Here is a 23,236-nt window from a genome sequence, read left to right as displayed (position 1 = left end):
TTTGTTAGCAAGGTTTTGTTAAAAATGGGATTTTCTGGGTAGATTTCTCAATGTGTTTTCACACTTGGAAGAGGTGCTTGTTCTCATCTTATGATCAATGGCTCCATGGTTGGTTGTCCCTTTGATGAGATATGTAAGATAAGGGTGCCATCTTCGCTCCTCTGCTCTTTGATGTGGCCACTAAAGTACATAGTAAATTAAAAATTTGGGACTATGTGCTTCTCCCCTTTTATGCCATAATTATTGTGATCAACTCTATCATTCTCTTGTTGTAGAATCCAAAAATGCCACTAGCTTAAGCTTTTTGAAGTCTTTTCTTTGGAGAAATAAGATTTACTAAGAAACCCCAACATTGGATTACTTAGAACAAGGTCTCTATGCCTAACATCATGGGGGGGTTGGGTAAGATCCTTCTTACCAATAATATAATAAATTGAGTGTGTAAAATATTGTAAATGTGTAAATTCTTTGTAAAATTCTCATAAAAACGGCAAAGGACGTCGCATCTTTTTTATTCTTTCCCTGATCTTTGGAAAGATATGAGTGGGACAAAGGATTTGGATTTAGGTCAAAGAGAAAAATAGTAGAATTAATTGGAAAAGATAATAAAACTCTCATAAATAAATTAGAAAAAGCCTTTTTGAGTAAAATTAACCAGGTTCATATGCTTAAAGTAATGAGAAAACTCCGTGTGTACATGTGTGTGCACACTTGCATTTAATTTAGGTCAAAGGAGAAAGATGGTAAAATTAATTTAAAAATAAAAAATAAAAAATTAATCAAATTTGACAAATACGACTGCTTTGAGAGCTAGTGCAAGTTCAACTAAGGAGTTCTATAGAGAGAGAATTAGAAGGATACATACCACACGATAGTTTTTGGGCTGAAAATATTAGAAAGGGTAAATCAAATTGTGTGCCATGATCAAGTTAGGTGTGTTGAAAGACCTATTGAACATCGAGAATACTTTACTACCTTAAAACTTATGGGAAATGATAAAACCTTTGGGTGGGATGGGATGTCAGTAAAATTCTTCATTAAGTTTTGGGAGAAACTCAAGAACCAAGTTACCAAGATTGTTGCTAAGGATTTTAGGGAAGCGGAGCTTGAAAAAGGAATCAAAGATGGAATTATTATATCGATCCCTAATCAACTTGCTTGTGATTCCTTTGGGCATTGGAGACCCTATTGGAGTGGAGATAACGGAAGCAACCCACACCTACATGCAGTAAGCAAGGATAGATAAAGAGAAGCACAACACTCAAAGTAGATTGATGAGAATGAGTGAAGTACAAATGAAGAGACATGATAAGGTCACACACACACTCATAAGAGTGTGTATGCTCAGGGAAAAACCCTCCTAATAAGGAGGGAAAAAGTGGCTTGGCCCATTATTTGCCTACAGCCACACACTACCACCACATAAATGGACACACACCCATCACTTGCTTAATGTTATTTATAAAATTCTTGCTAAGGTGGTTACAATCAACATCTCTCCCTCTTCTCCAAGATAGTGTGAGCAAGAGACAATTTGGATTTATTAAGTGAAGGTCTATTTTTTAATGACAATATCATGAATGTCTTGGTTGGGAAGGAATGGGTTGTTATCTTTAAGTAAAAATATATTTTGTTAGCAAGGTTTTGTTAAAAATGGGATTTTCTGGGTAGATTTCTCAATGTGTTTTCACACTTGGAAGAGGTGCTTGTTCTCATCTTATGATCAATGGCTCCATGGTTGGTTGTCCCTTTGATGAGATATGTAAGATAAGGGTGCCGTCTTCGCTCCTCTGCTCTTTGATGTGGCCACTAAAGTACATAGTAAATTAAAAATTTGGGACTATGTGCTTCTCCCCTTTTATGCCATAATTATTGTGATCAACTCTATCATTCTCTTGTTGTAGAATCCAAAAATGCCACTAGCTTAAGCTTTTTGAAGTCTTTTCTTTGGAGAAATAAGATTTACTAAGAAACCCCAACATTGGATTACTTAGAACAAGGTCTCTATGCCTAACATCATGGGGGGGTTGGGTAAGATCCTTCTTACCAATAATATAATAAATTGAGTGTGTAAAATATTATAAATGTGTAAATTCTTTGTAAAATTCTCATAAAAACGGCAAAGGACGTCGCATCTTTTTTAATCTTTCCCTGATCTTTGGAAAGATATGAGTGGGACAAAGGATTTGCATTTAGGTCAAAGAGAAAAATAGTAGAATTAATTGGAAAAGATAATAAAACTCTCATAAATAAATTAGAAAAAGCCTTTTTGAGTAAAATTAACCAGGTTCATATGCTTAAAGTAATGAGAAAAATCCGTGTGTACATGTGTGTGCATACTTGCATTTAATTTAGGTCAAAGGAAAAAGATGGTAAAATTAATTTGAAAATAAAAAATAAAAAATTAATAAAATTTGACAAATACGACTGCTTTGAGAGCTAGTGCAAGTTCAACTAAGGAGTTCTATAGAGAGAGAATTAGAAGGATACATACCACACGATAGTTTTTGGGCTGAAAATATTAGAAAGGGTAAATCAAATTGTGTGCCATGATCAAGTTAGGTGTGTTGAAAGACCTATTGAACATCAAGAATACTTTACTACCTTAAAACTTATGGGAAATGATAAAACCTTTGGGTGGGATGGGATGTCAGTAAAATTCTTCATTAAGTTTTGGGAGAAACTCAAGAACCAAGTTACCAAGATTGTTGCTAAGGATTTTAGGGAAGCGGAGCTTGAAAAAGGAATCAAAGATGGAATTATTATATCGATCCCTAATCAACTTACTTGTGATTCCTTTGGGCATTGGAGACCCTATTGGAGTGGAGATAACGGAAGCAACCCACACCTACATGCAGTAAGCAAGGATAGATAAAGAGAAGCACAACACTCAAAGCAGATTGATGAGAATGAGTGAAGTACAAATGAAGGGACATGATAAGGTCACACACACACTCATAAGAGTGTGTATGCTCAGGGAAAAACCCTCCTAATAAGGAGGGAAAAAGTGGCTTGGCCCATTATTTGCCTACAGCCACACATTACCACCACATAAATGGACACACACCCATCACTTGCTTAATGTTATTTATAAAATTCTTGCTAAGGTGGTTACAATCAACATCTCTCCCTCTTCTCCAAGATAGTGTGAGCAAGAGACAATTTGGATTTATTAAGTGAAGGTCTATTTTTTAATGACAATATCATGAATGTCTTGGTTGGGAAGGAATGGGTTGTTATCTTTAAGTAAAAATATATTTTGTTAGCAAGGTTTTGTTAAAAATGGGATTTTCTGGGTAGATTTCTCAATGTGTTTTCACACTTGGAAGAGGTGCTTGTTCTCATCTTATGATCAATGGCTCCATGGTTGGTTGTCCCTTTGATGAGATATGTAAGATAAGGGTGCCGTCTTCGCTCCTCTGCTCTTTGATGTGGCCACTAAAGTACATAGTAAATTAAAAATTTGGGACTATGTGCTTCTCCCCTTTTATGCCATAATTATTGTGATCAACTCTATCATTCTCTTGTTGTAGAATCCAAAAATGCCACTAGCTTAAGCTTTTTGAAGTCTTTTCTTTGGAGAAATAAGATTTACTAAGAAACCCCAACATTGGATTACTTAGAACAAGGTCTCTATGCCTAACATCATGGGGGGGTTGGGTAAGATCCTTCTTACCAATAATATAATAAATTGAGTGTGTAAAATATTGTAAATGTGTAAATTCTTTGTAAAATTCTCATAAAAACGGCAAAGGACGTCGCATCTTTTTTAATCTTTCCCTGATCTTTGGAAAGATATGAGTGGGACAAAGGATTTGCATTTAGGTCAAAGAGAAAAATAGTAGAATTTATTGGAAAAGATAATAAAACTCTCATAAATAAATTAGAAAAAGCCTTTTTGAGTAAAATTAACCAGGTTCATATGCTTAAAGTAATGAGAAAAATCCGTGTGTACATGTGTGTGCACACTTGCATTTAATTTAGGTCAAAGGAAAAAGATGGTAAAATTAATTTGAAAATAAAAAATAAAAAATTAATAAAATTTGACAAATACGACTGCTTTGAGAGCTAGTGCAAGTTCAACTAAGGAGTTCTATAGAGAGAGAATTAGAAGGATACATACCACACGATAGTTTTTGGGCTGAAAATATTAGAAAGGGTAAATCAAATTGTGTGCCATGATCAAGTTAGGTGTGTTGAAAGACCTATTGAACATCGAGAATACTTTACTACCTTAAAACTTATGGGAAATGATAAAACCTTTGGGTGGGATGGGATGTCAGTAAAATTCTTCATTAAGTTTTGGGAGAAACTCAAGAACCAAGTTACCAAGATTGTTGCTAAGGATTTTAGGGAAGCGGAGCTTGAAAAAGAAATCAAAGATGGAATTATTATATCGATCCCTAATCAACTTGCTTGTGATTCCTTTGGGCATTGGAGACCCTATTGGAGTGGAGATAACGGAAGCAACCCACACCTACATGCAGTAAGCAAGGATAGATAAAGAGAAGCACAACACTCAAAGCAGATTGATGAGAATGAGTGAAGTACAAATGAAGGGACATGATAAGGTCACACACACACTCATAAGAGTGTGTATGCTCAGGGAAAAACCCTCCTAATAAGGAGGGAAAAAGTGGCTTGGCCCATTATTTGCCTACAGCCACACATTACCACCACATAAATGGACACACACCCATCACTTGCTTAATGTTATTTATAAAATTCTTGCTAAGGTGGTTACAATCAACATCTCTCCCTCTTCTCCAAGATAGTGTGAGCAAGAGACAATTTGGATTTATTAAGTGAAGGTCTATTTTTTAATGACAATATCATGAATGTCTTGGTTGGGAAGGAATGGGTTGTTATCTTTAAGTAAAAATATATTTTGTTAGCAAGGTTTTGTTAAAAATGGGATTTTCTGGGTAGATTTCTCAATGTGTTTTCACACTTGGAAGAGGTGCTTGTTCTCATCTTATGATCAATGGCTCCATGGTTGGTTGTCCCTTTGATGAGATATGTAAGATAAGGGTGCCGTCTTCGCTCCTCTGCTCTTTGATGTGGCCACTAAAGTACATAGTAAATTAAAAATTTGGGACTATGTGCTTCTCCCCTTTTATGCCATAATTATTGTGATCAACTCTATCATTCTCTTGTTGTAGAATCCAAAAATGCCACTAGCTTAAGCTTTTTGAAGTCTTTTCTTTGGAGAAATAAGATTTACTAAGAAACCCCAACATTGGATTACTTAGAACAAGGTCTCTATGCCTAACATCATGGGGGGGTTGGGTAAGATCCTTCTTACCAATAATATAATAAATTGAGTGTGTAAAATATTGAAAATGTGTAAATTCTTTGTAAAATTCTCATAAAAACGGCAAAGGACGTCGCATCTTTTTTATTCTTTCCCTGATCTTTGGAAAGATATGAGTGGGACAAAGGATTTGGATTTAGGTCAAAGAGAAAAATAGTAGAATTAATTGGAAAAGATAATAAAACTCTCATAAATAAATTAGAAAAAGCCTTTTTGAGTAAAATTAACCAGGTTCATATGCTTAAAGTAATGAGAAAACTCCGTGTGTACATGTGTGTGCACACTTGCATTTAATTTAGGTCAAAGGAGAAAGATGGTAAAATTAATTTAAAAATAAAAAATAAAAAATTAATCAAATTTGACAAATACGACTGCTTTGAGAGCTAGTGCAAGTTCAACTAAGGAGTTCTATAGAGAGAGAATTAGAAGGATACATACCACACGATAGTTTTTGGGCTGAAAATATTAGAAAGGGTAAATCAAATTGTGTGCCATGATCAAGTTAGGTGTGTTGAAAGACCTATTGAACATCGAGAATACTTTACTACCTTAAAACTTATGGGAAATGATAAAACCTTTGGGTGGGATGGGATGTCAGTAAAATTCTTCATTAAGTTTTGGGAGAAACTCAAGAACCAAGTTACCAAGATTGTTGCTAAGGATTTTAGGGAAGCGGAGCTTGAAAAAGGAATCAAAGATGGAATTATTATATCGATCCCTAATCAACTTGCTTGTGATTCCTTTGGGCATTGGAGACCCTATTGGAGTGGAGATAACGGAAGCAACCCACACCTACATGCAGTAAGCAAGGATAGATAAAGAGAAGCACAACACTCAAAGCAGATTGATGAGAATGAGTGAAGTACAAATGAAGGGACATGATAAGGTCACACACACACTCATAAGAGTGTGTATGCTCAGGGAAAAACCCTCCTAATAAGGAGGGAAAAAGTGGCTTGGCCCATTATTTGCCTACAGCCACACATTACCACCACATAAATGGACACACACCCATCACTTGCTTAATGTTATTTATAAAATTCTTGCTAAGGTGGTTACAATCAACATCTCTCCCTCTTCTCCAAGATAGTGTGAGCAAGAGACAATTTGGATTTATTAAGTGAAGGTCTATTTTTTAATGACAATATCATGAATGTCTTGGTTGGGAAGGAATGGGTTGTTATCTTTAAGTAAAAATATATTTTGTTAGCAAGGTTTTGTTAAAAATGGGATTTTCTGGGTAGATTTCTCAATGTGTTTTCACACTTGGAAGAGGTGCTTGTTCTCATCTTATGATCAATGGCTCCATGGTTGGTTGTCCCTTTGATGAGATATGTAAGATAAGGGTGCCGTCTTCGCTCCTCTGCTCTTTGATGTGGCCACTAAAGTACATAGTAAATTAAAAATTTGGGACTATGTGCTTCTCCCCTTTTATGCCATAATTATTGTGATCAACTCTATCATTCTCTTGTTGTAGAATCCAAAAATGCCACTAGCTTAAGCTTTTTGAAGTCTTTTCTTTGGAGAAATAAGATTTACTAAGAAACCCCAACATTGGATTACTTAGAACAAGGTCTCTATGCCTAACATCATGGGGGGGTTGGGTAAGATCCTTCTTACCAATAATATAATAAATTGAGTGTGTAAAATATTGTAAATGTGTAAATTCTTTGTAAAATTCTCATAAAAACGGCAAAGGACGTCGCATCTTTTTTATTCTTTCCCTGATCTTTGGAAAGATATGAGTGGGACAAAGGATTTGCATTTAGGTCAAAGAGAAAAATAGTAGAATTTATTGGAAAAGATAATAAAACTCTCATAAATAAATTAGAAAAAGCCTTTTTGAGTAAAATTAACCAGGTTCATATGCTTAAAGTAATGAGAAAAATCCGTGTGTACATGTGTGTGCACACTTGCATTTAATTTAGGTCAAAGGAAAAAGATGGTAAAATTAATTTGAAAATAAAAAATAAAAAATTAATAAAATTTGACAAATACGACTGCTTTGAGAGCTAGTGCAAGTTCAACTAAGGAGTTCTACAGAGAGAGAATTAGAAGGATACATACCACACGATAGTTTTTGGGCTGAAAATATTAGAAAGGGTAAATCAAATTGTGTGCCATGATCAAGTTAGGTGTGTTGAAAGACCTATTGAACATCGAGAATACTTTACTACCTTAAAACTTATGGGAAATGATAAAACCTTTGGGTGGGATGGGATGTCAGTAAAATTCTTCATTAAGTTTTGGGAGAAACTCAAGAACCAAGTTACCAAGATTGTTGCTAAGGATTTTAGGGAAGCGGAGCTTGAAAAAGGAATCAAAGATGGAATTATTATATCGATCCCTAATCAACTTGCTTGTGATTCCTTTGGGCATTGGAGACCCTATTGGAGTGGAGATAACGGAAGCAACCCACACCTACATGCAGTAAGCAAGGATAGATAAAGAGAAGCACAACACTCAAAGCAGATTGATGAGAATGAGTGAAGTACAAATGAAGGGACATGATAAGGTCACACACACACTCATAAGAGTGTGTATGCTCAGGGAAAAACCCTCCTAATAAGGAGGGAAAAAGTGGCTTGGCCCATTATTTGCCTACAGCCACACATTACCACCACATAAATGGACACACACCCATCACTTGCTTAATGTTATTTATAAAATTCTTGCTAAGGTGGTTACAATCAACATCTCTCCCTCTTGTCCAAGACAGTGTGAGCAAGAGACAATTTGGATTTATTAAGTGAAGGTCTATTTTTTTATGACAATATCATGAATGTCTTGGTTGGGAAGGAATGGGTTGTTATCTTTAAGTAAAAATGTATTTTGTTAGCAAGGTTTTGTTAAAAATGGGATTTTCTGGGTAGATTTCTCAATGTGTTTTCACACTTGGAAGAGGTGCTTGTTCTCATCTTATGATCAATGGCTCCATGGTTGGTTGTCCCTTTGATGAGATATGTAAGATAAGGGTGCCGTCTTGGCTCCTCTGCTCTTTGATGTGGCCACTAAAGTACATAGTAAATTAAAAATTTGGGACTATGTGCTTCTCCCCTTTTATGCCATAATTATTGTGATCAACTCTATCATTCTCTTGTTGTAGAATCCAAAAATGCCACTAGCTTAAGCTTTTTGAAGTCTTTTCTTTGGAGAAATAAGATTTACTAAGAAACCCCAACATTGGATTACTTAGAACAAGGTCTCTATGCCTAACATCATGGGGGGGTTGGGTAAGATCCTTCTTACCAATAATATAATAAATTGAGTGTGTAAAATATTGTAAATGTGTAAATTCTTTGTAAAATTCTCATAAAAACGGCAAAGGACGTCGCATCTTTTTTATTCTTTCCCTGATCTTTGGAAAGATATGAGTGGGACAAAGGATTTGCATTTAGGTCAAAGAGAAAAATAGTAGAATTTATTGGAAAAGATAATAAAACTCTCATAAATAAATTAGAAAAAGCCTTTTTGAGTAAAATTAACCAGGTTCATATGCTTAAAGTAATGAGAAAACTCCGTGTGTACATGTGTGTGCACACTTGCATTTAATTTAGGTCAAAGGAGAAAGATGGTAAAATTAATTTAAAAATAAAAAATAAAAAATTAATCAAATTTGACAAATACGACTGCTTTGAGAGCTAGTGCAAGTTCAACTAAGGAGTTCTATAGAGAGAGAATTAGAAGGATACATACCACACGATAGTTTTTGGGCTGAAAATATTAGAAAGGGTAAATCAAATTGTGTGCCATGATCAAGTTAGGTGTGTTGAAAGACCTATTGAACATCGAGAATACTTTACTACCTTAAAACTTATGGGAAATGATAAAACCTTTGGGTGGGATGGGATGTCAGTAAAATTCTTCATTAAGTTTTGGGAGAAACTCAAGAACCAAGTTACCAAGATTGTTGCTAAGGATTTTAGGGAAGCGGAGCTTGAAAAAGGAATCAAAGATGGAATTATTATATCGATCCCTAATCAACTTGCTTGTGATTCCTTTGGGCATTGGAGACCCTATTGGAGTGGAGATAACGGAAGCAACCCACACCTACATGCAGTAAGCAAGGATAGATAAAGAGAAGCACAACACTCAAAGCAGATTGATGAGAATGAGTGAAGTACAAATGAAGGGACATGATAAGGTCACACACACACTCATAAGAGTGTGTATGCTCAGGGAAAAACCCTCCTAATAAGGAGGGAAAAAGTGGCTTGGCCCATTATTTGCCTACAGCCACACATTACCACCACATAAATGGACACACACCCATCACTTGCTTAATGTTATTTATAAAATTCTTGCTAAGGTGGTTACAATCAACATCTCTCCCTCTTCTCCAAGATAGTGTGAGCAAGAGACAATTTGGATTTATTAAGTGAAGGTCTATTTTTTAATGACAATATCATGAATGTCTTGGTTGGGAAGGAATGGGTTGTTATCTTTAAGTAAAAATATATTTTGTTAGCAAGGTTTTGTTAAAAATGGGATTTTCTGGGTAGATTTCTCAATGTGTTTTCACACTTGGAAGAGGTGCTTGTTCTCATCTTATGATCAATGGCTCCATGGTTGGTTGTCCCTTTGATGAGATATGTAAGATAAGGGTGCCGTCTTCGCTCCTCTGCTCTTTGATGTGGCCACTAAAGTACATAGTAAATTAAAAATTTGGGACTATGTGCTTCTCCCCTTTTATGCCATAATTATTGTGATCAACTCTATCATTCTCTTGTTGTAGAATCCAAAAATGCCACTAGCTTAAGCTTTTTGAAGTCTTTTCTTTGGAGAAATAAGATTTACTAAGAAACCCCAACATTGGATTACTTAGAACAAGGTCTCTATGCCTAACATCATGGGGGGGTTGGGTAAGATCCTTCTTACCAATAATATAATAAATTGAGTGTGTAAAATATTGTAAATGTGTAAATTCTTTGTAAAATTCTCATAAAAACGGCAAAGGACGTCGCATCTTTTTTATTCTTTCCCTGATCTTTGGAAAGATATGAGTGGGACAAAGGATTTGCATTTAGGTCAAAGAGAAAAATAGTAGAATTTATTGGAAAAGATAATAAAACTCTCATAAATAAATTAGAAAAAGCCTTTTTGAGTAAAATTAACCAGGTTCATATGCTTAAAGTAATGAGAAAAATCCGTGTGTACATGTGTGTGCACACTTGCATTTAATTTAGGTCAAAGGAAAAAGATGGTAAAATTAATTTGAAAATAAAAAATAAAAAATTAATAAAATTTGACAAATACGACTGCTTTGAGAGCTAGTGCAAGTTCAACTAAGGAGTTCTACAGAGAGAGAATTAGAAGGATACATACCACACGATAGTTTTTGGGCTGAAAATATTAGAAAGGGTAAATCAAATTGTGTGCCATGATCAAGTTAGGTGTGTTGAAAGACCTATTGAACATCGAGAATACTTTACTACCTTAAAACTTATGGGAAATGATAAAACCTTTGGGTGGGATGGGATGTCAGTAAAATTCTTCATTAAGTTTTGGGAGAAACTCAAGAACCAAGTTACCAAGATTGTTGCTAAGGATTTTAGGGAAGCGGAGCTTGAAAAAGGAATCAAAGATGGAATTATTATATCGATCCCTAATCAACTTGCTTGTGATTCCTTTGGGCATTGGAGACCCTATTGGAGTGGAGATAACGGAAGCAACCCACACCTACATGCAGTAAGCAAGGATAGATAAAGAGAAGCACAACACTCAAAGCAGATTGATGAGAATGAGTGAAGTACAAATGAAGGGACATGATAAGGTCACACACACACTCATAAGAGTGTGTATGCTCAGGGAAAAACCCTCCTAATAAGGAGGGAAAAAGTGGCTTGGCCCATTATTTGCCTACAGCCACACATTACCACCACATAAATGGACACACACCCATCACTTGCTTAATGTTATTTATAAAATTCTTGCTAAGGTGGTTACAATCAACATCTCTCCCTCTTGTCCAAGACAGTGTGAGCAAGAGACAATTTGGATTTATTAAGTGAAGGTCTATTTTTTTATGACAATATCATGAATGTCTTGGTTGGGAAGGAATGGGTTGTTATCTTTAAGTAAAAATGTATTTTGTTAGCAAGGTTTTGTTAAAAATGGGATTTTCTGGGTAGATTTCTCAATGTGTTTTCACACTTGGAAGAGGTGCTTGTTCTCATCTTATGATCAATGGCTCCATGGTTGGTTGTCCCTTTGATGAGATATGTAAGATAAGGGTGCCGTCTTCGCTCCTCTGCTCTTTGATGTGGCCACTAAAGTACATAGTAAATTAAAAATTTGGGACTATGTGCTTCTCCCCTTTTATGCCATAATTATTGTGATCAACTCTATCATTCTCTTGTTGTAGAATCCAAAAATGCCACTAGCTTAAGCTTTTTGAAGTCTTTTCTTTGGAGAAATAAGATTTACTAAGAAACCCCAACATTGGATTACTTAGAACAAGGTCTCTATGCCTAACATCATGGGGGGGTTGGGTAAGATCCTTCTTACCAATAATATAATAAATTGAGTGTGTAAAATATTGTAAATGTGTAAATTCTTTGTAAAATTCTCATAAAAACGGCAAAGGACGTCGCATCTTTTTTATTCTTTCCCTGATCTTTGGAAAGATATGAGTGGGACAAAGGATTTGCATTTAGGTCAAAGAGAAAAATAGTAGAATTTATTGGAAAAGATAATAAAACTCTCATAAATAAATTAGAAAAAGCCTTTTTGAGTAAAATTAACCAGGTTCATATGCTTAAAGTAATGAGAAAACTCCGTGTGTACATGTGTGTGCACACTTGCATTTAATTTAGGTCAAAGGAGAAAGATGGTAAAATTAATTTAAAAATAAAAAATAAAAAATTAATCAAATTTGACAAATACGACTGCTTTGAGAGCTAGTGCAAGTTCAACTAAGGAGTTCTATAGAGAGAGAATTAGAAGGATACATACCACACGATAGTTTTTGGGCTGAAAATATTAGAAAGGGTAAATCAAATTGTGTGCCATGATCAAGTTAGGTGTGTTGAAAGACCTATTGAACATCGAGAATACTTTACTACCTTAAAACTTATGGGAAATGATAAAACCTTTGGGTGGGATGGGATGTCAGTAAAATTCTTCATTAAGTTTTGGGAGAAACTCAAGAACCAAGTTACCAAGATTGTTGCTAAGGATTTTAGGGAAGCGGAGCTTGAAAAAGGAATCAAAGATGGAATTATTATATCGATCCCTAATCAACTTGCTTGTGATTCCTTTGGGCATTGGAGACCCTATTGGAGTGGAGATAACGGAAGCAACCCACACCTACATGCAGTAAGCAAGGATAGATAAAGAGAAGCACAACACTCAAAGCAGATTGATGAGAATGAGTGAAGTACAAATGAAGAGACATGATAAGGTCACACACACACTCATAAGAGTGTGTATGCTCAGGGAAAAACCCTCCTAATAAGGAGGGAAAAAGTGGCTTGGCCCATTATTTGCCTACAGCCACACACTACCACCACATAAATGGACACACACCCATCACTTGCTTAATGTTATTTATAAAATTCTTGCTAAGGTGGTTACAATCAACATCTCTCCCTCTTCTCCAAGATAGTGTGAGCAAGAGACAATTTGGATTTATTAAGTGAAGGTCTATTTTTTAATGACAATATCATGAATGTCTTGGTTGGGAAGGAATGGGTTGTTATCTTTAAGTAAAAATATATTTTGTTAGCAAGGTTTTGTTAAAAATGGGATTTTCTGGGTAGATTTCTCAATGTGTTTTCACACTTGGAAGAGGTGCTTGTTCTCATCTTATGATCAATGGCTCCATGGTTGGTTGTCCCTTTGATGAGATATGTAAGATAAGGGTGCCGTCTTCGCTCCTCTGCTCTTTGATGTGGCCACTAAAGTACATAGTAAATTAAAAATTTGGGACTATGTGCTTCTCCCCTTTTATGCCATAATTATTGTGATCAACTCTATCATTCTCTTGTTGTAGAATCCAAAAATGCCACTAGCTTAAGCTTTTTGAAGTCTTTTCTTTGGAGAAATAAGATTTACTAAGAAACCCCAACATTGGATTACTTAGAACAAGGTCTCTATGCCTAACATCATGGGGGGGTTGGGTAAGATCCTTCTTACCAATAATATAATAAATTGAGTGTGTAAAATATTGTAAATGTGTAAATTCTTTGTAAAATTCTCATAAAAACGGCAAAGGACGTCGCATCTTTTTTAATCTTTCCCTGATCTTTGGAAAGATATGAGTGGGACAAAGGATTTGCATTTAGGTCAAAGAGAAAAATAGTAGAATTTATTGGAAAAGATAATAAAACTCTCATAAATAAATTAGAAAAAGCCTTTTTGAGTAAAATTAACCAGGTTCATATGCTTAAAGTAATGAGAAAAATCCGTGTGTACATGTGTGTGCACACTTGCATTTAATTTAGGTCAAAGGAAAAAGATGGTAAAATTAATTTGAAAATAAAAAATAAAAAATTAATAAAATTTGACAAATACGACTGCTTTGAGAGCTAGTGCAAGTTCAACTAAGGAGTTCTATAGAGAGAGAATTAGAAGGATACATACCACACGATAGTTTTTGGGCTGAAAATATTAGAAAGGGTAAATCAAATTGTGTGCCATGATCAAGTTAGGTGTGTTGAAAGACCTATTGAACATCGAGAATACTTTACTACCTTAAAACTTATGGGAAATGATAAAACCTTTGGGTGGGATGGGATGTCAGTAAAATTCTTCATTAAGTTTTGGGAGAAACTCAAGAACCAAGTTACCAAGATTGTTGCTAAGGATTTTAGGGAAGCGGAGCTTGAAAAAGGAATCAAAGATGGAATTATTATATCGATCCCTAATCAACTTGCTTGTGATTCCTTTGGGCATTGGAGACCCTATTGGAGTGGAGATAACGGAAGCAACCCACACCTACATGCAGTAAGCAAGGATAGATAAAGAGAAGCACAACACTCAAAGCAGATTGATGAGAATGAGTGAAGTACAAATGAAGGGACATGATAAGGTCACACACACACTCATAAGAGTGTGTATGCTCAGGGAAAAACCCTCCTAATAAGGAGGGAAAAAGTGGCTTGGCCCATTATTTGCCTACAGCCACACATTACCACCACATAAATGGACACACACCCATCACTTGCTTAATGTTATTTATAAAATTCTTGCTAAGGTGGTTACAATCAACATCTCTCCCTCTTCTCCAAGATAGTGTGAGCAAGAGACAATTTGGATTTATTAAGTGAAGGTCTATTTTTTAATGACAATATCATGAATGTCTTGGTTGGGAAGGAATGGGTTGTTATCTTTAAGTAAAAATATATTTTGTTAGCAAGGTTTTGTTAAAAATGGGATTTTCTGGGTAGATTTCTCAATGTGTTTTCACACTTGGAAGAGGTGCTTGTTCTCATCTTATGATCAATGGCTCCATGGTTGGTTGTCCCTTTGATGAGATATGTAAGATAAGGGTGCCGTCTTCGCTCCTCTGCTCTTTGATGTGGCCACTAAAGTACATAGTAAATTAAAAATTTGGGACTATGTGCTTCTCCCCTTTTATGCCATAATTATTGTGATCAACTCTATCATTCTCTTGTTGTAGAATCCAAAAATGCCACTAGCTTAAGCTTTTTGAAGTCTTTTCTTTGGAGAAATAAGATTTACTAAGAAACCCCAACATTGGATTACTTAGAACAAGGTCTCTATGCCTAACATCATGGGGGGGTTGGGTAAGATCCTTCTTACCAATAATATAATAAATTGAGTGTGTAAAATATTGTAAATGTGTAAATTCTTTGTAAAATTCTCATAAAAACGGCAAAGGACGTCGCATCTTTTTTATTCTTTCCCTGATCTTTGGAAAGATATGAGTGGGACAAAGGATTTGGATTTAGGTCAAAGAGAAAAATAGTAGAATTAATTGGAAAAGATAATAAAACTCTCATAAATAAATTAGAAAAAGCCTTTTTGAGTAAAATTAACCAGGTTCATATGCTTAAAGTAATGAGAAAACTCCGTGTGTACATGTGTGTGCACACTTGCATTTAATTTAGGTCAAAGGAGAAAGATGGTAAAATTAATTTAAAAATAAAAAATAAAAAATTAATAAGATTTGATAAATACGACTGCTTTGAGAGCTAGTGCAAGTTCAACTAAGGAGTTCTATAGAGAGAGAATTAGAAGGATACATACCACACGATAGTTTTTGGGCTGAAAATATTAGAAAGGGTAAATCAAATTGTGTGCCATGATCAAGTTAGGTGTGTTGAAAGACCTATTGAACATCGAGAAGACTTTACTACCTTAAAACTTATGGGAAATGATAAAACCTTTGGGTGGGATGGGATGTCAGTAAAATTCTTCATTAAGTTTTGGGAGAAACTCAAGAACCAAGTTACCAAGATTGTTGCTAAGGATTTTAGGGAAGCGGAGCTTGAAAAAGGAATCAAAGATGGGATTATTATATGGATCCCTAATCAACTTGCTTGTGATTCCTTTGGGCATTGGAGACCCTATTGGAGTGGAGATAACGGAAGCAACCCACACCTACATGCAGTAAGCAAGGATAGATAAAGAGAAGCACAACACTCAAGTAGATTGATGAGAATTAGTGAAGTACAAATGAAGGGACATGATAAGGTCACACACACACTCATAAGAGTGTGTATGCTCAGGGAAAAACCCTCCTAATAAGGAGGGAAAAAGTGGCTTGGCCCATTATTTGCCTACAGCCACACATTACCACCACATAAATGGACACACACCCATCACTTGCTTAATGTTATTTATAAAATTCTTGCTAAGGTGGTTACAATCAACATCTCTCCCTCTTCTCCAAGATAGTGTGAGCAAGAGACAATTTGGATTTATTAAGTGAAGGTCTATTTTTTAATGACAATATCATGAATGTCTTGGTTGGGAAGGAATGGGTTGTTATCTTTAAGTAAAAATATATTTTGTTAGCAAGGTTTTGTTAAAAATGGGATTTTCTGGGTAGATTTCTCAATGTGTTTTCACACTTGGAAGAGGTGCTTGTTCTCATCTTATGATCAATGGCTCCATGGTTGGTTGTCCCTTTGATGAGATATGTAAGATAAGGGTGCCGTCTTCGCTCCTCTGCTCTTTGATGTGGCCACTAAAGTACATAGTAAATTAAAAATTTGGGACTATGTGCTTCTCCCCTTTTATGCCATAATTATTGTGATCAACTCTATCATTCTCTTGTTGTAGAATCCAAAAATGCCACTAGCTTAAGCTTTTTGAAGTCTTTTCTTTGGAGAAATAAGATTTACTAAGAAACCCCAACATTGGATTACTTAGAACAAGGTCTCTATGCCTAACATCATGGGGGGGTTGGGTAAGATCCTTCTTACCAATAATATAATAAATTGAGTGTGTAAAATATTGTAAATGTGTAAATTCTTTGTAAAATTCTCATAAAAACGGCAAAGGACGTCGCATCTTTTTTATTCTTTCCCTGATCTTTGGAAAGATATGAGTGGGACAAAGGATTTGCATTTAGGTCAAAGAGAAAAATAGTAGAATTTATTGGAAAAGATAATAAAACTCTCATAAATAAATTAGAAAAAGCCTTTTTGAGTAAAATTAACCAGGTTCATATGCTTAAAGTAATGAGAAAAATCCGTGTGTACATGTGTGTGCACACTTGCATTTAATTTAGGTCAAAGGAAAAAGATGGTAAAATTAATTTGAAAATAAAAAATAAAAAATTAATAAAATTTGACAAATACGACTGCTTTGAGAGCTAGTGCAAGTTCAACTAAGGAGTTCTATAGAGAGAGAATTAGAAGGATACATACCACACGATAGTTTTTGGGCTGAAAATATTAGAAAGGGTAAATCAAATTGTGTGCCATGATCAAGTTAGGTGTGTTGAAAGACCTATTGAACATCGAGAATACTTTACTACCTTAAAACTTATGGGAAATGATAAAACCTTTGGGTGGGATGGGATGTCAGTAAAATTCTTCATTAAGTTTTGGGAGAAACTCAAGAACCAAGTTACCAAGATTGTTGCTAAGGATTTTAGGGAAGCGGAGCTTGAAAAAGGAATCAAAGATGGAATTATTATATGGATCCCTAATCAACTTGCTTGTGATTCCTTTGGGCATTGGAGACCCTATTGGAGTGGAGATAACGGAAGCAACCCACACCTACATGCAGTAAGCAAGGATAGATAAAGAGAAGCACAACACTCAAAGCAGATTGATGAGAATGAGTGAAGTACAAATGAAGGGACATGATAAGGTCACACACACACTCATAAGAGTGTGTATGCTCAGGGAAAAACCCTCCTAATAAGGAGGGAAAAAGTGGCTTGGCCCATTATTTGCCTACGGCCACACATTACCACCACATAAATGGACACACACCCATCACTTGCTTAATGTTATTTATAAAATTCTTGCTAAGGTGGTTACAATCAACATCTCTCCCTCTTCTCCAAGATAGTGTGAGCAAGAGACAATTTGGATTTATTAAGTGAAGGTCTATTTTTTATGACAATATCATGAATGTCTTGGTTGGGAAGGAATGGGTTGTTATCTTTAAGTAAAAATATATTTTGTTAGCAAGGTTTTGTTAAAAATGGGATTTTCTGGGTAGATTTCTCAATGTGTTTTCACACTTGGAAGAGGTGCTTGTTCTCATCTTATGATCAATGGCTCCATGGTTGGTTGTCCCTTTGATGAGATATGTAAGATAAGGGTGCCGTCTTCGCTCCTCTGCTCTTTGATGTGGCCACTAAAGTACATAGTAAATTAAAAATTTGGGACTATGTGCTTCTCCCCTTTTATGCCATAATTATTGTGATCAACTCTATCATTCTCTTGTTGTAGAATCCAAAAATGCCACTAGCTTAAGCTTTTTGAAGTCTTTTCTTTGGAGAAATAAGATTTACTAAGAAACCCCAACATTGGATTACTTAGAACAAGGTCTCTATGCCTAACATCATGGGGGGGTTGGGTAAGATCCTTCTTACCAATAATATAATAAATTGAGTGTGTAAAATATTGAAAATGTGTAAATTCTTTGTAAAATTCTCATAAAAACGGCAAAGGACGTCGCATCTTTTTTATTCTTTCCCTGATCTTTGGAAAGATATGAGTGGGACAAAGGATTTGGATTTAGGTCAAAGAGAAAAATAGTAGAATTAATTGGAAAAGATAATAAAACTCTCATAAATAAATTAGAAAAAGCCTTTTTGAGTAAAATTAACCAGGTTCATATGCTTAAAGTAATGAGAAAAATCCGGGTGTACATGTGTGTGCACACTTGCATTTAATTTAGGTCAAAGGAGAAAGATGGTAAAATTAATTTAAAAATAAAAAATAAAAAATTAATCAAATTTGACAAATACGACTGCTTTGAGAGCTAGTGCAAGTTCAACTAAGGAGTTCTATAGAGAGAGAATTAGAAGGATACATACCACACGATAGTTTTTGGGCTGAAAATATTAGAAAGGGTAAATCAAATTGTGTGCCATGATCAAGTTAGGTGTGTTGAAAGACCTATTGAACATCGAGAATACTTTACTACCTTAAAACTTATGGGAAATGATAAAACCTTTGGGTGGGATGGGATGTCAGTAAAATTCTTCATTAAGTTTTGGGAGAAACTCAAGAACCAAGTTACCAAGATTGTTGCTAAGGATTTTAGGGAAGCGGAGCTTGAAAAAGGAATCAAAGATGGAATTATTATATCGATCCCTAATCAACTTGCTTGTGATTCCTTTGGGCATTGGAGACCCTATTGGAGTGGAGATAACGGAAGCAACCCACACCTACATGCAGTAAGCAAGGATAGATAAAGAGAAGCACAACACTCAAAGTAGATTGATGAGAATGAGTGAAGTACAAATGAAGAGACATGATAAGGTCACACACACACTCATAAGAGTGTGTATGCTTAGGGAAAAACCCTCCTAATAAGGAGGGAAAAAGTGGCTTGGCCCATTATTTGCCTACAGCCACACATTACCACCACATAAATGGACACACACCCATCACTTGCTTAATGTTATTTATAAAATTCTTGCTAAGGTGGTTACAATCAACATCTCTCCCTCTTCTCCAAGATAGTGTGAGCAAGAGACAATTTGGATTTATTAAGTGAAGGTCTATTTTTTAATGACAATATCATGAATGTCTTGGTTGGGAAGGAATGGGTTGTTATCTTTAAGTAAAAATATATTTTGTTAGCAAGGTTTTGTTAAAAATGGGATTTTCTGGGTAGATTTCTCAATGTGTTTTCACACTTGGAAGAGGTGCTTGTTCTCATCTTATGATCAATGGCTCCATGGTTGGTTGTCCCTTTGATGAGATATGTAAGATAAGGGTGCCGTCTTCGCTCCTCTGCTCTTTGATGTGGCCACTAAAGTACATAGTAAATTAAAAATTTGGGACTATGTGCTTCTCCCCTTTTATGCCATAATTATTGTGATCAACTCTATCATTCTCTTGTTGTAGAATCCAAAAATGCCACTAGCTTAAGCTTTTTGAAGTCTTTTCTTTGGAGAAATAAGATTTACTAAGAAACCCCAACATTGGATTACTTAGAACAAGGTCTCTATGCCTAACATCATGGGGGGGTTGGGTAAGATCCTTCTTACCAATAATATAATAAATTGAGTGTGTAAAATATTGTAAATGTGTAAATTCTTTGTAAAATTCTCATAAAAACGGCAAAGGACGTCGCATCTTTTTTAATCTTTCCCTGATCTTTGGAAAGATATGAGTGGGACAAAGGATTTGCATTTAGGTCAAAGAGAAAAATAGTAGAATTTATTGGAAAAGATAATAAAACTCTCATAAATAAATTAGAAAAAGCCTTTTTGAGTAAAATTAACCAGGTTCATATGCTTAAAGTAATGAGAAAAATCGGTGTGTACATGTGTGTGCACACTTGCATTTAATTTAGGTCAAAGGAAAAAGATGGTAAAATTAATTTGAAAATAAAAAATAAAAAATTAATAAAATTTGACAAATACGACTGCTTTGAGAGCTAGTGCAAGTTCAACTAAGGAGTTCTATAGAGAGAGAATTAGAAGGATACATACCACACGATAGTTTTTGGGCTGAAAATATTAGAAAGGGTAAATCAAATTGTGTGCCATGATCAAGTTAGGTGTGTTGAAAGACCTATTGAACATCGAGAATACTTTACTACCTTAAAACTTATGGGAAATGATAAAACCTTTGGGTGGGATGGGATGTCAGTAAAATTCTTCATTAAGTTTTGGGAGAAACTCAAGAACCAAGTTACCAAGATTGTTGCTAAGGATTTTAGGGAAGCGGAGCTTGAAAAAGGAATCAAAGATGGAATTATTATATGGATCCCTAATCAACTTGCTTGTGATTCCCTTGGGCATTGGAGACCCTATTGGAGTGGAGATAACGGAAGCAACCCACACCTACATGCAGTAAGCAAGGATAGATAAAGAGAAGCACAACACTCAAAGCAGATTGATGAGAATGAGTGAAGTACAAATGAAGAGACATGATAAGGTCACACACACACTCATAAGAGTGTGTATGCTCAGGGAAAAACCCTCCTAATAAGGAGGGAAAAAGTGGCTTGGCCCATTATTTGCCTACAGCCACACATTACCACCACATAAATGGACACACACCCATCACTTGCTTAATGTTATTTATAAAATTCTTGCTAAGGTGGTTACAATCAACATCTCTCCCTCTTCTCCAAGATAGTGTGAGCAAGAGACAATTTGGATTTATTAAGTGAAGGTCTATTTTTTATGACAATATCATGAATGTCTTGGTTGGGAAGGAATGGGTTGTTATCTTTAAGTAAAAATATATTTTGTTAGCAAGGTTTTGTTAAAAATGGGATTTTCTGGGTAGATTTCTCAATGTGTTTTCACACTTGGAAGAGGTGCTTGTTCTCATCTTATGATCAATGGCTCCATGGTTGGTTGTCCCTTTGATGAGATATGTAAGATAAGGGTGCCGTCTTCGCTCCTCTGCTCTTTGATGTGGCCACTAAAGTACATAGTAAATTAAAAATTTGGGACTATGTGCTTCTCCTCTTTTATGCCATAATTATTGTGATCAACTCTATCATTCTCTTGTTGTAGAATCCAAAAATGCCACTAGCTTAAGCTTTTTGAAGTCTTTTCTTTGGAGAAATAAGATTTACTAAGAAACCCCAACATTGGATTACTTAGAACAAGGTCTCTATGCCTAACATCATGGGGGGGTTGGGTAAGATCCTTCTTACCAATAATATAATAAATTGAGTGTGTAAAATATTGAAAATGTGTAAATTCTTTGTAAAATTCTCATAAAAACGGCAAAGGACGTCGCATCTTTTTTATTCTTTCCCTGATCTTTGGAAAGATATGAGTGGGACAAAGGATTTGGATTTAGGTAAAAGAGAAAAATAGTAGAATTAATTGGAAAAGATAATAAAACTCTCATAAATAAATTAGAAAAAGCCTTTTTGAGTAAAATTAACCAGGTTCATATGCTTAAAGTAATGAGAAAAATCCGTGTGTACATGTGTGTGCACACTTGCATTTAATTTAGGTCAAAGGAGAAAGATGGTAAAATTAATTTAAAAATAAAAAATAAAAAATTAATCAAATTTGACAAATACGACTGCTTTGAGAGCTAGTGCAAGTTCAACTAAGGAGTTCTATAGAGAGAGAATTAGAAGGATACATACCACACGATAGTTTTTGGGCTGAAAATATTAGAAAGGGTAAATCAAATTGTGTGCCATGATCAAGTTAGGTGTGTTGAAAGACCTATTGAACATCGAGAATACTTTACTACCTTAAAACTTATGGGAAATGATAAAACCTTTGGGTGGGATGGGATGTCAGTAAAATTCTTCATTAAGTTTTGGGAGAAACTCAAGAACCAAGTTACCAAGATTGTTGCTAAGGATTTTAGGGAAGCGGAGCTTGAAAAAGGAATCAAAGATGGAATTATTATATCGATCCCTAATCAACTTGCTTGTGATTCCTTTGGGCATTGGAGACCCTATTGGAGTGGAGATAACGGAAGCAACCCACACCTACATGCAGTAAGCAAGGATAGATAAAGAGAAGCACAACACTCAAAGTAGATTGATGAGAATGAGTGAAGTACAAATGAAGAGACATGATAAGGTCACACACACACTCATAAGAGTGTGTATGCTCAGGGAAAAACCCTCCTAATAAGGAGGGAAAAAGTGGCTTGGCCCATTATTTGCCTACAGCCACACATTACCACCACATAAATGGACACACACCCATCACTTGCTTAATGTTATTTATAAAATTCTTGCTAAGGTGGTTACAATCAACATCTCTCCCTCTTCTCCAAGATAGTGTGAGCAAGAGACAATTTGGATTTATTAAGTGAAGGTCTATTTTTTAATGACAATATCATGAATGTCTTGGTTGGGAAGGAATGGGTTGTTATCTTTAAGTAAAAATATATTTTGTTAGCAAGGTTTTGTTAAAAATGGGATTTTCTGGGTAGATTTCTCAATGTGTTTTCACACTTGGAAGAGGTGCTTGTTCTCATCTTATGATCAATGGCTCCATGGTTGGTTGTCCCTTTGATGAGATATGTAAGATAAGGGTGCCGTCTTCGCTCCTCTGCTCTTTGATGTGGCCACTAAAGTACATAGTAAATTAAAAATTTGGGACTATGTGCTTCTCCCCTTTTATGCCATAATTATTGTGATCAACTCTATCATTCTCTTGTTGTAGAATCCAAAAATGCCACTAGCTTAAGCTTTTTGAAGTCTTTTCTTTGGAGAAATAAGATTTACTAAGAAACCCCAACATTGGATTACTTAGAACAAGGTCTCTATGCCTAACATCATGGGGGGGTTGGGTAAGATCCTTCTTACCAATAATATAATAAA

Source organism: Cibotium barometz, chromosome 25 (assembly GCF_041138505.1).
Source record: "Cibotium barometz isolate CiBa-2024 chromosome 25, ASM4113850v1, whole genome shotgun sequence".
In the NCBI taxonomy this organism is placed as follows: domain Eukaryota; kingdom Viridiplantae; phylum Streptophyta; class Polypodiopsida; order Cyatheales; family Cibotiaceae; genus Cibotium; species Cibotium barometz.
The sequence above is the reverse complement of the archived record's forward strand: the minus strand, read 5'-3'. Positions refer to the sequence as shown.